The sequence below is a fragment of the Bubalus bubalis genome, chromosome 20, assembly GCF_019923935.1.
Source record: "Bubalus bubalis isolate 160015118507 breed Murrah chromosome 20, NDDB_SH_1, whole genome shotgun sequence".
Classification (NCBI taxonomy): Eukaryota; Metazoa; Chordata; class Mammalia; order Artiodactyla; family Bovidae; genus Bubalus; species Bubalus bubalis.
In genome coordinates this window covers 69,342,031-69,358,836 of record NC_059176.1, presented here as the reverse complement: position 1 = coordinate 69,358,836, position 16,806 = coordinate 69,342,031, and the positions used below count along the sequence as shown (strand labels likewise).

Below are 16,806 nucleotides of genomic sequence, written 5' to 3'. Positions count from 1 at the left end.
TGTAAAAAAGGATTGAATATTAGTTTTCTTAACCTTAATTCCTCTTTTACTTAACAACTTCAAGATTACTCGTATAAAGAGTTGCCGTTCTTTAGTTTCAGTGTTACCCATGTCAGAAAATGTACTATCTTTTCTACTTTTCTCTTCGAAAAGATTTCACTACTTCCCACCCTTCTTTACCCTACCTTATGCAGGGGGTCCCGGGCACCCTTGAGTGGTGTCCTAGCCATCCGAAAACTGCACAATTAGGGGGATTAACTGACTGGAAGCCTGGTTTGGGTGCCACTTACCAGGGTCCAGCCCCGGTTGGATCCAGGGATTCCCTCGGGATGATGGCGTTGGCGATTAAGGGATAGCAAAGGCTGAGAGATTTATTAGATGCTCAATAATAACTGGTTTACATGGGAAATGAATAAAGTTCATGACACCAAACTTGCTCTGACCAAGGAGGTCACAGGTGCCCTCTCGAATAGCAGAAGGTGCCCCACCTTAGGCACCTTCTTGAGTGGGTCTTAGAAGACCAGGCAAATAAGTGATCACAGAGGACCCCTGTGCTCCAAATTACTTTGGCATGAAGGAAGAACCGAAGAGAAAAGGAGGAAAAGGAAACAAGAAAGAATGACACGGGGAGACCAAGTTCGGTGAGCAAGGCCCGTAGCTTTATTTTCAACAGGGGCTTTTATACCCTAAGTTGCATATAGAGGGTAATAGGGGGTGTGAGATCATGAAAAGTCAGCAGTCTTTGATCCTTATCGAAACCAGGGTTTCTTTTCTGCAAACTTATTGTATGCAAATGGTTTAGGTGATTTACATCATCTTCTGGCCAGAAGGCCTGTTAACATTTTATGACTCTGACAAAGGTTTGTCAACCATAAGACTTATTTTCTCTAAGAGTAATTATTTTAAAGTTTGGCGCCATCCTCCGAAGGTGTTAGATAAAGTTGCATTCCTATAGGGCAAAGGTGCAGTGGGTTTACAACAAAGGAAATAATTTATTACCTTAAGGGTCTAAAGTTGTTAACACCAAGGCCACTACTTATTTTTCCTACATACCTACTATATTAACTGATACACTTCTAAGGATACAATAAAGGGGATGTGGAAACTTGGCAGCAAGCATTGGCTCAACAATGAAATCTTCTACTAGTTCTATCCTAACAATTTCTAACTCTCTGAGAGGCTCTATACTATTTGAATATCTTAAGCTTCCCGTGCCTCTCTCAGCTGGCAGACTGTAAACAATCGTATACATAGCTGTAGGAGTCTGGGTAAACCTGTCAGTCAAGTTAGAGAGCCTTCTGAGGGGTCTGTCAACCAAAACACTCCTGTCACGCCCAGGAACTTAATTAACTGGAGCTGTAAGTTAACTCTTTTTCAGAGAGAGAGATGGTGGTGGGGGACAGCCCCCTGTAAAGTCAGAGGTGTAGGTGATAGCACAAAGCAATAAAGTAGGCAGACTCTGGTTTTGGGGATAGATGCTCGAGAATTTCCAGGAGGACTCCTGAGGCTCGATCCTGCCTTTGCATATGTCAAGCCTCCTTCCTCATGACCTTTGCCACAGGCGGAGTTCCTCACACTGGCTCCCGGCATCTCCCCCTTTTTAATTTCTTAAAACATGATTTTTCTGTAAAATACAGTTCTTACCTTCTACTTATACATTTAATGTCTTTTTTCCTCTTTGACCAGCAGTTCCAAGTAAGTGATCCACATATTGCTGTGTTAGACCCTCAGAGATACTCTGCTGGAATGGGTGATAACAATGAGTTGCATGAAGTTTTCCTAATCACTTTTGAAGAAATATCCTACTTTTAACCTGGTGAAGACAGGTTTTGCCAAGATCCCACAGTTTCTATATGACAGAACCAGGATGCTGAATTCAAACACGGTGCTGCATCACCAAGCAGTGGCTGCCACATCTAAGAGATCAGGCCCTTCTTATAGCCTTCCATAGCTGCCTCCTTCAAACAGGGCACCGTTACTTTATGTTACTTCAAGTACAGTTGCCATAAAGGCACTCTGCACATGCTAATTAAGCTATGCAAAATTGTTTGCACTTACTAAAACATCACTAAAGCTAACTGCTGTTATTATAGCCCCACATATTTATTACTATTTCCCATGCTTTTGCTTCTCTTGAAATGTCCCTTGCAGATCAACTTGACATTCCAAATGTAGCAATACTTTTAAGCCTCAAGCCCTATATTGTCAACATTGATTTGGTAAAAAAACACAGTAGAAATAAAAATCAAAACTACAATGAGATACCACCTCACACCAGGCAGAATGGCCTTTATCCAGAAGTCTGTTACCTCTGCTGCTGCTTAGTCACTTCAGTCATGTCTGACTCTGTGCCACCCTAGGACTGAAGCCTTCCAGGCTCCCCTGTCCATTGGATTCTCCAGGAAAGAATACTGGAGTGGGTTGTCATGCCCTCCTTTCTGACCCAGGGATCAAACCCAGGTCTCCCACTGAAGGCAGATTCTTTACTGCTCAGCTACAATCAGATACCACCTCACACCAGTCAGAATGGCCATCATCAAAAAGTCTACAAACAATGAATGCCTGAGAGGGTGTGGGGGGAAAGGGAACCCTCTTGCACTGCTGGTGGCAAGGTAAATTGATACAACCACTATGGAAGACGGTATTCAGGTTCCTTAAGAAACTAGGAATAAACCACCATATGCCTCAGCAATCCCTCTCCTAGGAGTATACCCTGAGGAAACCAAGATGGAAAAAGACACATGCACCCTGATGTTCATTGCAGTGCTGTTTATGATAGCTAGAACATGGAAGTAACTTAGATGGGCATCGACAGATGAATGAAGATGTGGTGGTACATATATACAAACGAACACAACTCAGCTGTAAAAAGAAATGCGTTTGTTTCAGTTCTATTGAGGTGGATGAACCTAGAGCCTATTATACGTAGTGAAGTAAGTCAGAAAAAGAAATATAAATATCTGATACTAATGCATATGTATGGAGTCTAGAAAGATGGTACTGATGAATTTATTTGCAGGGCAGCAATGGAGAAAGAGAGAGAACAGACTTAGAGACACGGGTGAAGGGGAAGAGGGGAGAGGGTGAGATGTATGGAAAGAGTAACATGGAAACTTACAATTCCATATGTAAAATAGATAGTCAATGGAAATTTGACCTATCACTCAGGGAACTCAAAGAGGGGCTCTTCAACAATTTAGAAGGGTGGGATGGAGAGGGAGATTGGAGGGGGGTTTGGGAGGGAGGGGACACGGGTGTACCTAAGAGTGATTTCTGTTGTTGTCTGACAGAAAACAACAAAATTCTGGAAAGCAATTATCCTTCATTTAAAAATAAATGGATTTTTTTACAACCCTATTTGAACATTCAGATGGTTTACTGCCTCTTTTCCTGTAAACAGCACACTAATGACTGTAACTTCTTATCTATGTCTTCTGGAATGGTAGGTAAAGATTAAAGGAATGACCTAGATATAAAAATGGAGTAAAACTATGATTATCCAAGTTGAAGGTTTAAAAGTTTTCAAATACATTTATGATGAACAACAAGGACTCAATATTCACATCGGGAAAGAAAAAAAAAAAAAAAAACAAGTAAAAAAATCAAGTAACCCCAATGACTAACTTTTCTATATGGAAGAATTTACATGTTATTTTCACATAACAAATAATTGACATGGTAATTTAACATCTATAAACACTGAAATTAATTAAGTTTCTTTAAAATAGTATGGGGGGCCGCAGTCCTAAGATGGCAGAGGAATAGGATGGGCAGACCACTTTCTCCATCACAAATTCATTGAAAGAACATTTGAACGCTGAGCAAATTCCACAAAACAACTTCTGAATGCTGGCAGAGGACATCAGGCACCAAGAAAGGCAGCCCATTGTCTTCGAAAGGAGGTAGGACAAAATATAAAAGATAAAAAGAGAGAAAAAGAGGTAGGGATGGAAATCCATCCCAGAGAGAGAGTCTTAAAAGGGGAGAAGTTTCCAAACACCAGGAAACACTCTCACTGGTCGGTCTGTGGGGAGTTTTGGAATCTCAGAGGGCAACATAACCAGGAGGAAAAATAAATACATAAATAAATAAAACCCACAGATCACGTGCCTAACTGGAACTCCCTGCACTTGCATCCACCACCAGCAAGTGGGGGCTGAATAGGGAGGCACGGGCTGCACTGCTTAGGGTAAGGACTGGGCCTGAATGCCCTGAGGGGGAAATCTGAGGGAACTAACATGAGATAGCAACCCAAACTGTGGGATAGCCAGAGAGAGAGAGTAGAGAGAGAGAGAGAGAACTATCCTGCAAAAAGCCCTAACCTAAGGCACTGCCAGGCCTGCTCAAAAAACAAAGGACTGAGCGAATACCAGAGGAGAGCTAGATGGCTGCGGGTCGGCCCATCCCCAACTGGAGACAGGGAGGCAGGAGGGGGGCAGCCAGAGCTGGAAAGAGGCAAACTCGGCCCCAGAGAGGCATCCTCTACCAAGCTGCAAGCAAGCAGCCAGTCACTAACCAAAACCCCTTGGGATTCTGGATGGTTGACTTCTGCCGGCAGGGTCACAGCCAGAGATCAGCTCCCCAGAAGAGACATAAGGCACACTGGAGATGGGAGCACCCATTGCCACCCAGGAAACCAAGCGGCTGGGGCCAGGGATGTGATAAGACGCACTCCCCACCTGGGGAGACAGCGCTCACCAAGCACCTGGTCGCCTGAGCTGCTCGGACCTGGGAAGGACAAAAAATGCAGGCCCAACCAAGTCTGCCCCTTTGTGGACTACCTGAGAACCTGAACCTGAGTGGCTTAGACCTCAGAAGTTCACGCAACCCAGGGCCCACCTCAGATAGTTCCTCAGCAGAGCAACCTAGAGCCTGAGGAGTGTAGAGTAGGAAAGCATATGCACCATGAGCAGGGGCAAACCCAGTTTGGCCGAGATGCTGCAAGTGCTCCCCACACATGCCAGTGATATTTATTTGCAGTGTCCCTCTGTCCCCACAGCAGTACTGAACAAGTGAGCCTAAATAAGTGACCACCTTCACCACCCTTGTGTCAGGATAGAAATTAGACACTGAAGAGAACACAAATGAAAGAAGCTAAAATAAACAGAGGGAACTGCTTTGGAAGTGACAGGTGCAACAGATTAAAACCCTGTAGTTAGCAGCGACTACATTGGAAGGGGCCTATAGATCTTGATAAGTATAAGCTGGATTAAGGAACTATCTGAAACTGAATTGACCCCACACTGCGCACAACAGCTCCAGAGAAATTCCTAGACATATTTTTACTATTATCATTATTTATTTATTTTTATTTTTAAGTTCTCTATTACTCTGTCATGGTTTTTGTAGACCGGGACCTGGGGACTGGAGTTGACAAGAAGAGGGATGCAGGGGACCCAAGTCTCGAGTGAAACAAGTCTCGAGTGTTTTGTTTGCAGAAAAGCATGTTTATATATCTTCATACAAGGCAGCTTTAGGCAGTAAAAAAAAAAAAAAAAAAAAAACTGAGCAAAAACAAAGCCAAGCAAATAACAATCTTCGAAGAGCCAGAGAGCATTGCATGTCTGCATAACTGAACAGATCACGTTTCAGTGAGGTCACTGGAGGGAGTCACTGAAGGGACCAAGCAGGTGCCCTTTCTCAGGATCTCAGTCCCAGGAACTGGGTGCAGCTCTGCTCGTTCCTGCAGCAATTGATGAGGAATAGAGAATCCTTGAGAAATGGCACACAAAAGAAAAGAAGAGCATATTGGATTCCTTAAAGCTGAATGTCCCCTGACATTACTCCTTTAATTTTCATTTTTAGAACCTACTATTACCTTGCAAAAAAAAAAAAAGACCCTAATTTTAAAGCAAACTTCATGTATATATTTCATAATTTTTGTGACTTTGTTTTGTTTTGCTAATATTGTATTTTTCAGTCTAACCTCTACTCTAGATTTTTCATCTTTGCTTTTTGGTATTTATTATCAATTTCATACCTTTAAGAACCCAATCTTCAGTACCCATTTTAACTTGGGAGTATGAGTAGTGGCTTGATTGCTCTCTCCCCTTTTTGACTCTGCCTTGTCTGCACCAGGTCGCCTCTATCTCCTCCCTGCCCCTTTTTTTCTCTACCCAACCCTTTGAATCTATTTGTGTGTTCTGGACTGTGGAGAATACTTAGGGACCTGATTAGTGCCTCGATCTCTCTCTCTCCTTTTCATTCACCCTTTTCTCCTCCTGGTCACCTCTGTCTCCTTCCTCCCTCTTCTCTTCGCTTTGTAACTCCATGAACGTCTCCAAGGGGTCCAGACTGTGGAGAGCACATAGGCAATTTATTACTGGCTAGCTTGCTCTCACCCCTTTTGATTCCCCCTCTCCTACTCCTGGTCACCTCTATCTCCCTTCTCCCTCTTCTCTTCTCCATGTAACTCTGTGAACCTCTCCATGTGTTCCTTACTGTGGAGGAGCTTTTCATCATTAACCTAGATGTTTTATCATTGGTGCTGTATAAATGGAGAAGTCTTGAGGCTACTGTAAGAATAAGACTGAAAACCAGAGGCAGGAGGCTTAAGTCCAAAACCTGAGAACACCAGAGAACTCCTGACACCTGGGAGCATTAATAGATAAGAGCTTATCCAAAAGCCTCCATACCTACACTGAAACCAAGCACCACCCAAGAGCCAACAAGTTCCAGGGCAAGACAAGCCATGCAAATTCTCCAGTAATGCAGGAACATAGCCCTGAACTTCAATATACAGGCTGCCCGAAGTCACACCAAACCCATAGACATCAAAAAACTCACTACTGGACACTTCATTGCACTCCAGACAGAAGAAATCCAGCTCCACCCACCAGAACACCGACACACGCTTCCCTAACCAGGAAATCTTGACAATCCAACTATCCCCACCCACAGTGAGGAACCTCCACAATAAAGAGGAGCCACAAACTGCCAGAATACTGAAAGGCCACCCCAAACACAGCAATCTAAATAAGATGAAAAAACAGAGAAATACTCAGCAGGTAAAGGAACATGATAAATGCCCACAAAACCAAACAAAAGAGGAGGAGATAGGGAGTCTACCTGAAAAAGAATTCAGAATAATGATAGGAAAAATGATCCAAAATCTTGAAAACAAAATGGAGTTACAGATAAATAGCCTGGAGACAAGGATTGAGAAAATGCAAGACATGTTTAACAAAGACCTAGAAGAAATAAAAAAGAGTCAATAAATAATGAATAATGCAATAAATGAGATAAAAAACACTCTGGAGGGAACCAACAGTCGAATAGTGGAGGCAGAAGATAGGATAAGTGAGGTAGAAGATATAATGGTAGAAATAAATGAAGCAGAGAGGAAAAAAGAAAAAAGAACTACAAGAAATGAGGACAACCTCAGAGACCTCTTGGACAATGTTAAACGCCCTGACATTCAAGTGAGAGGAGTCCCAGAAGAAGAAGACAAAAAGAAAGGCCATGAGAAAATACTTGAGCTGATAATAGTTGAAAACGTCCTTAAAATGGGGAAGGAAATAGTCATCCAAGTCCAAGAAACCCAGAGAGTCCCAAACAGGATAAACCCAAGGCAAAACACTCCAAGACACATATTAATCAAATTAACAAAGAACAAATATTAAAAGCAGAAAGAGAAAAACAACAAATAACACACAAGAGGATCCCCATAAGGATAACAGCTAATCTTTCGATAGAAACTCTTCAGGCCAGAAGGGAATGCCAGGACATACTTAAAGTGATGAAAGAGAAAAACCTACAACCCAGATTACTGTACCCAGCAAGGAGCTCATTCAAATATGAAGGAGAAATCAAAAGCTTTACAGATAAGCAAAAGCTGAGAGAATTTAGCACCACCAAATCAGCTCTTCAGCAAATGATAAAGGATCTTCTCTAGACAGGAAACACAGAAAGGGTGTATAAACTCGAACTCAAAACAACAAAGTAAATGGAAACAGGATCATACTTATCAATAATTAACTTAAATGAAAGTGGGTTGAATGCCCCAACCAAAAGACAAAGACTGGCTGAATGGATACAAAAACTAGACCCCTATATATGTTGCATACAAAAGACAACTTCAAAACAGGGGACACATACAGACTAAAAGTGAAGGCCTGGAAAAACTTATTTGACACAAATGGAGACCAAAAGAAAGCAGGAATAGCAATACTCATATCAGATAAAATAGACTTTAAAATAAAGGCTATGAAAAGAGACAAAGAAGGAAACTACATAATGACCAATGGATCAATCCAAGAAGAAGATATAACAATTAAAAATATATATACACCAACAGAGGAGCACCACAATATGTAAGGCAAATGCTAACAAGTATGAAAGCAGAAATTAACAATAACACAATAATAGTGGGAGACTTTAATACCTCACTCACACCTATGGATAGATCAACTAAACAGAAAATTAACAAGGGAACACAAACTTTAAATGATACAATGGACCAATTAGACCTAAATGATATCTATAGGACATTTTACCCCAGAACAATGAATTTCACCCTTTTCTCAAGTGCACATGGAACATTCTCCAGGATAGATCACATCCTGGGTCATAAATCTAGCCTTGGTAAATTAAAAAAAAAAAAGAAAAGAAATCATTCCAAACCTCTTTTCTGACCACAGTGCAGTAAGATTAGACATCAATTACAGGAGAAAAACTATTAAAAATTCCAACATATGGAGGCTGAACAACACGCTTCTGAATAACCAACAAATCACAGAAGAAATAAAAAAATATATATATGCATAGAAACTAAGGAAAATGAAAACAAAACAACCCAAAACCTATGGGACACTGTAAAAGCAGTGTTATGGGGAAGGCTCATAGCAATACAGGCACACCTCAAGAAACAAGAAAAAAGTCAAATAAATAACCTAACTCTACACCTAAAACAACTAGAAAAGGAAGAAATGAAGAACCCCAGGGTTAGTAGAAGGAAATAAATCTTAAAAATTAGGGCAGAAAGAAATGCAAAAGAAACAAAAGAGACCATAATAAACAAATCTAAAAGCTGTTTCTTTGAGAAGATAAATAAAACTGACAAACCATTAGCCAGACTCATCAAGAAACAAAGGGAGAAAAATCAAATCAACAAACTCAGAAATGAAAATGGACAAATCACAACAGACAGCACAGAAATACAAAGGATCTTAAGAGACTACTATCAGCAATTATATGCCAATAAAATGGACAACTTGGAAGAAATGGACACATTCTTATAAAAGTATAACTTTCCAAAACTGAACCAGGAAGAAATAGAAAATCTTAACAGACCCATCACAAGCACAGAAATTGAAACTGCATTCAGAAATCTTCCAGCAAACAAAAGCCCAGGTCCAGATGTCTTCACAGCTGAATTCTACCAAAAATTTAGAGAAGAGCTAATACCTATCCTACTGAGACTCCTCCAGAAAATTGCAGAGGAAAGTAAACTTCCAAACTCATTCTAGGAGGCCACCAAAACCCTAATACTAAAACCAGACAAAGATGCCACAAAGAAAGAAAACTACAGGCCAATATCACTGATGAACATAAATGCAAGGATCCTTAACAAAATTCTAGCAAACAGAATCCAACAACATATTAAAAAGATCATACATCATGACCAAGTGGGCTTTATCCCAGGGATGCAAGGATTTTTCAATATCCACAAATCAATCAATGTAATACACCACATTAACAAATTGAAAGATAAAAACCATATGATTATCTTAATAGATGCAGAGAAAGCCTTTGACAAAATTCAACATCCATTTATGATAAAAAACTTTCCAGAAAGCAGGAACAAAAGGAACATACCTCAACATAATAAAAGTTATATATGACAAACTCACAGCAAACATTATCCTTAGTCGTGAAAAATTGAAAGCATTTCCCCTCAAGTCAGGAACAAGACAAGGGTACCCACTCTCACCACAAGGGTGTCCACTCTATTCAACATGGTTTTGGAAGTTTTGGCAACAGCAATCAGAGCAGAAAAAGCAATAAAAGAAACCCAGATTTGAAAAGAAGAAGTAAAACTTTCTGTTTGCAGATTACATGATCTTCTACATAGAAAACCCTAAAGACTCCACCGGAAAATTACTAAAGCTAATCAATGAATATAGCAAAGTTGCAGGATATAAAATTAACACACAGAAATCCCTTGCATTCCTATACACGAACAATGAGAAAACAGAGAAATTAAAGAAACAATTCAATTCACCATTGCAACGAAAAGAGTAAAATACTTAGAATATACCTACCTAAAAAAACATAAGACCTATACATAGAAAACTATAAAACACTGTTAAAAGAAATCAAAGAGGACACAAATAGATGGAGAAATATACCATGTTCATGGATTGGAATAATCAATATAGTGAAAATGAGTATACTACCCAAAGCAATCTATAGATTCAATGCAATAGCTATCAAGCTACCTACGGTATTTTTCACAGAACTAGAAAAAATAATATCACAATTTGTATGGAAATACAAAAAAAAAAAAAACTTCGAATAGCCAAAACAATCTTATGAAAGAATGGAACTGGAGGAATCAACCTGCCTGACTTCAGGCTATACTATAAAGCTACTATCAAGACAGTATGGTACTGGCACAAAGACAGAAATATAGATCAATGGAACAATATAGAAAGCCCAGAGATAAATCCATGCACCTATGGACACCTTATTGATGACAAAGGAGGCAAGAATATAGAATGGACAAAAGACAGTCTCTTTAACAAGTGGTGCTGGGAAAACCGGCCAACCACTTGTAAAAGAATGAAACAAGAACACTTTCTAACACCATACACAAAAATAAACTCAAAATGGATTAAAGATCTAAACATAAGACCAGAAACTATAAAACTCCTAGCTGAAAACATAGGTAAAACACTCTCCGACATAATTCACAGCAGGGTCCTCTATGACCCACCTCCCAGAGTAATGGAAATAAAAGCAAAAATAAACATAATGGGACCAAATTAAACTTAAAGCCTTTTGCACAATGAAGGAAACTATAAAGATGCTGCAGAGAGAGATTCAGAATGGGAGAAAATAATAGCAAATGAAGCAACTGACAAAGAATTAAACTCAAAAATATACAAGCAGCTCCTGCACCTCATTCCAGAAAAATAAACGACCCAATCAAAAAGTGGGCCAAAGGACTAAACAGACATTTCTCCAAAGAAGACATACTGATGGCTAACAAACACATGAAAAGATGCTTAACATTACTCATTATCTGGAAAATGCAAATCAAAACCACCATGTGGTACTCTCTCACGTCAGTCAGAATGGCTGCTATCCAAAAGTCTACAAACAATAAATGCTGGAGAGAGTGTGGAGAAAAGGGAACCCTCTTCCATTGTTGGTGGGAAAGCAAACTAGTACAGCCACTATGCAGAACAGTGTGGAGATTCCTTAAAAAACTGGAAATAGAACTTCCATATGATCCAGCAATCCCATTGCTGGGCATACACACTGAGGAAACCAGAAGTGATTGAGACACATGTACCCCAATGTTCATCGCAGCACTGTTTATAATAGTCAGGACATGGAAGCAACCTAGATGTCCATCAGCAGATGAATGAATAAGAAAGCTGTGGTACATATACACATTGGAATATTACACAGCCATTAAAAAGAATATGTTTAAATCAGTTCTGATGAGGTGGATGAAACTGGAGCCTATTATACAGAGTGAAGTAAGCCAGAAAGAAAACCACCAATATAGTATACTAACACATTTATATAGAATTTAGAAAGATGGTAAGGATAACCCTATATGCGAGACAGCAAAAGAGACACAGATGTAAAGAACAGTCTTTTGGACTATGGGAGAAGGCAAGGGTGGGATTACTTGAGAGAATAGCATTGAAACATGTATATTATCATATGTGAAACAGATCGCCAGTCCAGGTTCGATGCATGAGACAGGGTGCTCAGGGCTGGTGCCCTGGGATGACCCAGAGGGATGGGATGGGGAGGGTGGTGGGAGGGAAGTTCAGGATGGGGAACACATGTACATCCATGGCTGATTCATGTCCGTGTATGACAAAATCACTACAATATTGTAAAGTAACTAGCCTCCAATTAAAAAATAAATAAATAAATAAATAAAAATAATGTGGAATGTACATGTTGCTAGAGATATTTTTAAAAGAAAAAATATCTTCCACAGATAATTTTATAAACTCTGCTGGTAATTTTTCTTTCCTTATTATTTAATAATAACAAGTAGTCTATATAAGTGGAAACCCACTACAGTGTTCTTGCCTGGAGAATCCCAGGGACGGGGGAGCCTGGTGGGCTCCTTTCTATAGGGTTGCACAGAGTCAGACACGACTAAAGTGACTTAGCAACAGCAGCAGCAGTCTATATAAGAAAAAAGCATAAATCGTGATCTCATTCATTTAATGTATGTAATTACCCATTATTTGCTTACATTCAGAAAAAAGAAATCAGAATCTCTCCAAAGGAAAAAATATACTTCTACATTTCTTCTTTCAGAATGTTGCAGCTGAAAATTTTCTCATTTAATGAAGAGAGATTAAGAATCTCATTTATAAAATTATAAATTATAATTTTAGTAAAAAGAATAGATAAAATGCTTATGTATTTCCTCTTTATTTTCAGAAAGATCTAAAACAGGGTTAGGGTTAGGGTTGCTATAACCCACCAAGGTTATAGCAAGCAGTATGATAAATTAAATAAGTACAGTAAGTATTTGGCATTGGATACTACTGAGCGACTGAACTAACGTGAAGTTAGAAACCACAAGAAACAGAAGGGCCAGAAATTCTTAATTCATAATACATCTCTGGAGGCCTAAAACAGGGATCATCTTGAATTATCTCTAAACAAAAGTTTTGCTAGGTTAAATAGAAGACATAGCTTCATTAGTTTCAAAGTGAGAATTAAAAAAAAAAAAAAAGAGAAATCCCTTCAAATTTAAATAAACTTCCAGAGGGAATAATAAACAAATCACATTGCTGTACATCTGAAACTTACACAGTATTTTAAACTGACTACACTTCAATTCAACGAAAAAACTAGAACCACCACCAACCTCAAAAACAACCACCAAAAAAAAAAAAAAAAAAAAAAGAACACATTTTTTTTTTAGTTATTCATAAAAATCAGCTATATGTCATTCAAAAAAGTATGAGCATTGTTTTTTTTTACAACCTCACTTTCTCTTATTAAGTTGAATTTGAAATAATTTCTCACATATTTATAATATAGAGTTCCTGGTCTGACTGACCCCACAATTTCTGTTGTGTTTGTATAATATCTGTCTCATCTTCACCCTCATTCCATCTTTTATTCATCTTGTCCTTCTTAAAGGAATTCTTCCTCTTCATCCTCCTCCCCATCTTCATATTCATCTAGTTGTTTTTCCTCAGTGCTATGTAATTCTTTTCTTTCATAACAGCATACTTAGTATGCCAATATTTATAAATCTGAATCATGCACATGTATGGCTCTTATTATCACACCATTTCATATCGTGACTTTGAGTGCTTCTATTTCTGTGGTGGGATACTTTTTGTCACCATAAGGATAGGGGGACTGGTATGTGAATAAATACAGGGAAGGAAGAGTTACAAACAGAACAAACTTACCTTTGTACGACCAAGGCCTGCTACAGACTTGAGAAGTTATGAAACAGGCTCAGGCGATGGTAAGGCAGGATGACAGATGCCCTCAAACCAGGGTGATGGTTTGGGAAATGTTTCAACCACATCTTCAACATTACTATCAGAATTATTTTCCTGAGAGAAAGTTGTACTCTCTTGTCTCAAAATGCCACATTTTGCTTCTAGTACAGTGAAAACAGGAGAGAGTACATGAGAACATGTGTCATTTCAAATCAAGGAATAACACCAGAAGGACAGTCTTCAAATAACTTACTGTTTCTCATGGATTGCTGAGAAGCCTTCATTAGCTTCATTAACTTTGATTTCAGGACATGCTGGAGAAGAAATTAAGAGCTTGAAGAATATAACAAGTATCAACCTGAATGAAAGAATTATAACATCCCCCATTCCTCTATGATCTAACACAATGAGCACAGGCTCTGGAGTCATTCAGATGTGGATTCAAATCCCAGTTCTGTCACTGACTGACCTGCTCATGGGGAAAGGATTATGACAGATGACATCAGAAGCCCCAGATGTTCCTCTCCTTACCCCTGACTGACTGCTATACAAATACTAGGACACTCACTAGATTACTCTCTCTACCAAAATGTTCTAGAGTAATAATTTATCCCCGGTAGTTTAGAGCACTATTGAAAAACTAAGACATTTATATTAATTGCTATATTTTGAAATTTGCTTCCATGATTAATATATACATGGATTATCACTTGTGAAGGGAAATATGAAAGTTTAGGTTTTAACAGAACCTTATTTAGATGGGTTTAGAACTGCAAACATGATAAGCTACTTCTATTCTGTTTTTCAAATAGCTAGAGACCAATGAAACAGGGAAAAAAACTCAGCTGCTTCCATGAAACAGGGAAAAAAAAAACAAGGTTAAACCCATAGGACAATGATCATGAATGAAAGCCACACTCTAAATAGAAAGCCATAAGCAAACATGCTCACAATAGAGACAGCAAGAGATGGACTTAAAGAACAGACACTGAAGAAATGTGTTATGCAAGAAAAAATTAGGTTAATAGTAAATATAAAAAAAATTTTTTTAAAGGTAGAAGAGGAAGAAGAAAGGAAAAAGTGAGACATTCCTAGTCAAGAACAAACTTTATGGGAAAAAAAAGTATAATAACGTATGTGGAGAAACACATATATTTAGATTTTATATACAATAGATCAGTAACCTATCAGTATTCTTAAGGATATACTATGAGCAAAGCCTCCGTTTCATATGATTTTATTAATATATTTTATGCATCTACACTGTATTTCAAATTTTATGAAAATATCAACATCAGTTCAGCTCAGTTCAGTTGCTCAATTGTGTGCGACTGTCTGCAATCCCATGGACTGCAGCACACCAGGCTTCCCCGTTCATCACTGCCGGGGTCCAGCCCCGGCTGATCCAGGGTCTTCGAAGGAGAGACGGCTAGGCGGCCTATTCAAATGTTAATTAGATATAATAAAGAGGAATAGAATGAGGATAGCTCAGTAGGAAAATTCAGTGGAGAAAAGAAGCTGAGTGGCTTGGTTTACGCAGAAAATCAATATAACCCGTGACACCAGGTTAGCTCTGACCACGGAGGCCGCAGGCGCCCTCTCGAATAGCGGAAGGTGCCCCACCTTAGACACCTTCTCGAGTGGGTCTTAGAAGCCCAGGCAAATAAATGGTCGCAGAGGACATCCACGCTCCAGATGGACACTCAGCTAGAAGTTAAAGGGAAGAATGACATGGGGAGACCAAGCGTTGCTGAGCAAGGCCCATAGCTTTATTTTCAACAGGGGCTTTTATACCCTAAGTTACACATAGAGGACAATAGGGGATGCAAAATCAGCAGTCTTTGATGCTTATCAAAAACCAGGGTTTCTTTCCTGCAGATTTATCGTATACAAATGGTTTAGGTGATTTACATCATCTTCTGGCCAGAGGCCTATTAACATTTTATGACTCTTGACAAGCACTTATCAACAAAGACTTATTTTCTCTAAGAGTAATTATTTTAAGGTTTGGCGCCATCCTCCGAAGATAAGATTACGTTCCTATAGGGTGGATGTGTAATGGGTTTACAAAGGAAAGAATTTACTACCTTAAGGGTCTAAAGTTACTAACACCAAGGCCACTACTTATTTTTTCTACATACCAACTATATTAATTAATGCACATTCAAGGATACAATTCAAGGGATGTGAAAACTTGGCAACAAACATTGGCTCATCAATGAAATCTTTTACTAGTTTTATTCTGACAGCTTCTAATTCTCTGAGAGGCTCTAAGCTATTTGAATATCTTAAGCTTCCCGTGCCTCTGGAGGCTGGGAGACTGTAAACAATCGTATGCATAGCTGTAGGTGTCCGGGTAAACTTGTCAGGCGAGTTAGAGAGCCATCTGAGGGGTTTGGATTTAAACACTCCTAATTGCCCAGGAACTTTATTAATAGGAGCTGTAAGTTAACTCTTTGACAGAGAGAGTGAGATGGTGGTGGGGGACAGCCCCCAGTAAAGTCAGAGGTGAGAGCACAAAGCAATAAAGTAGGCAGACTCTGGTTTTTGGGGGGTAGATGCTCAAGAATATCCGGGAGGACTCCCGAGGCTCGATCCCGCCTTTGTGTATGCCCAGCCTCCTTCCTCATGACCTTTGTCACGAGTGGAATGTCTCTCGCCGGCTCCCGGCATCTCCCCGTTTTTTATTTCTTAAAACAGCCAGATGTAGCTCAGTCGCGAGCCTCTGAATACTCTGCCGAAGAATCCTGACAATACAAGGAAGAATGATTATGAGAAGCAGAATTAAAGCAGCCACCGCAGCATAGCTAAAGACATTAGACAGAATATTCTTTCCTGAGATGTAGTTAGGGAAAGTATGGAAGAAATCATTTGCTGTTCCAGCAGCAGTAAAATCTAATCGGGAGTGCTCCATGGTTGCTATTTGATAGTGAAGTTTCCCTAAGTCTCAACCAATGTCAGAGCTGTTCCAGATACCTGAAATATGGTTTTTAATCTTTTCCCATTCAAAATCTGTCTCATTTACTTTCAGGGGTGTTCCACATATCCACCGATAGTCAGCATGACAAGACAATGCCATTTTCACCTTTAAAGCCTGCAATTCAGTCCCAATATGTATTACTGCTTCCTCTAGGGCGTCTAC

The 16,806-nt window shown here is 39.4% G+C and overlaps 1 pseudogene; it reads right to left on the bottom strand.

The window, feature by feature from the left end:
- LOC112577705 overlaps positions 1–230 on the bottom strand; it is a 48,663-nt pseudogene extending 48,433 nt beyond the window's left edge.
- Between the last annotated feature and the right edge of the window lie 16,576 nt (positions 231–16,806).